Source organism: Phascolarctos cinereus, unplaced genomic scaffold (genome assembly GCF_003287225.1).
Source record: "Phascolarctos cinereus isolate Bilbo 61053 unplaced genomic scaffold, phaCin_HiC Scaffold_923;HRSCAF=1578, whole genome shotgun sequence".
NCBI classification, from domain to species: domain Eukaryota; kingdom Metazoa; phylum Chordata; class Mammalia; order Diprotodontia; family Phascolarctidae; genus Phascolarctos; species Phascolarctos cinereus.
In genome coordinates, this window is record NW_027556317.1 from 6583 (window position 1) to 8114 (window position 1532).

A 1532-nucleotide genomic window follows, 5' to 3' on the forward strand; every position below is an offset into this window, starting at 1 on the left:
CTAAAACACAGAACCATTATATCAATAATATGAAAACCCAGGCATTAACAAAATTGTATGAATTTTCATAATTAAATTTTTTTATTTTTATGTTCAATTCCGATAAAACTTTAATACTGACATAGTATACAAATTCAACTTTCGGAAGAAAAAATCTATTTATCCCTGTTAATGTAGCTTATTTATAAAGCAAAGCATTGAAAATGCTCAGATGGACCATAAAAAGTCCCAATAACATAAAGGTTTGATCCTAGCCTTACTGTTAGTTTTAATTAAACTTACACATGCAAGTTTCCGCAACCCAGTGAGAATGCCCCCAAAATTTATACACAATTTAGCAGGAGCAGACATCAGGTTCACTACAAAGTAGCCCATAACGTCTTGTCCAACCACACCCCCACGGGACACAGCAGTGATTAACATTAAGCTATAAACGAAAGTTTGACTAAATTATAATTATCTAGGGCCGGTAAATTTCGTGCCAGCCACCGCGGCCATACGATTGACCCAAACTAACAGATGTCGGCGTAAAGCGTGTACAATCCAACAACCAAAATAAGGCTAAAACTCAATCATGCTGTAATACGCTATAGCTAACATTAAAAAATGCAACCAAAGTGGCCTTAATACTGACCAAAACACGACAGCTAAGACTCAAACTGGGATTAGATACCCCATTATGCTTTAGCCGTAAACTTAGATAGTTTAATAACGAAACTATTCGCCAGAGAACTACTAGCCAGCGCTTAAAACTCAAAGGACTTGACGGTGTCCTAAGCCCATCTAGAGGAGCCTGTCCTATAACCGATGAACCCCGATACACCCCACCTCTTCTTGCCAATACAGCCTATATACCGCCATCGTCAGCCTACCCCAATAGGGACCAAAAGTAAGCAAAATCATCAACCATAAAAACGTTAGGTCAAGGTGTAGCATATGAAGAGGAAAGTGATGGGCTACATTTTCTAACATAGAAAATTACGGACTATCTTATGAAACCTAAGATATACGAAGGAGGATTTAGCAGTAAATTAAGAATAGAGAGCTTAATTGAAACAGGCAATAGGACGCGTACACACCGCCCGTCACTCTCTTCAACATAAACAAACCAAATAACTAATAAAATAAATAAATAAAGAAGAGAAAAGTCGTAACATGGTAAGTGTACCGGAAGGTGCACTTGGATCATCAAAATGTAGCTTAAACAAAAGCATTTAGCCTACACCTAAAAGACTTCAGCTTACCCTGACCATTTTGAGCCAATATAAGCCCATCCACTAACTAATACAACTATATTAAATTTCTACCAAAACATTCAATTCATCCTAGTATAGGAGATAGAACAGATAAAAAGGCGCATTAATGATAGTACCGCAAGGGAAACCTGAAAGATAAGATTATAAGCACCACAAAGCAAAGATTCAACCTTCTACCTTTTGCATAATGGTTTAGCTAGTCAACTCGGACAAAAAGAACTATGCCCGTCCTCCCGAAATCAAGTGAGCTACTACAAGACAGCAACTAGAGCCAAC

At 37.6% G+C, this 1532-nt stretch overlaps 1 non-coding gene across 1 annotated transcript; it reads left to right on the forward strand.

Moving 5' to 3' along the window:
* The first annotated feature begins 237 nt into the window (after nucleotides 1-237).
* Nucleotides 238-1191, forward strand: LOC144455098 (18S ribosomal RNA). The gene has a single exon (XR_013483763.1). It is a non-coding gene; the product is annotated as an 18S ribosomal RNA (ribosomal RNA).
* The last annotated feature ends 341 nt before the right edge of the window (nucleotides 1192-1532 follow it).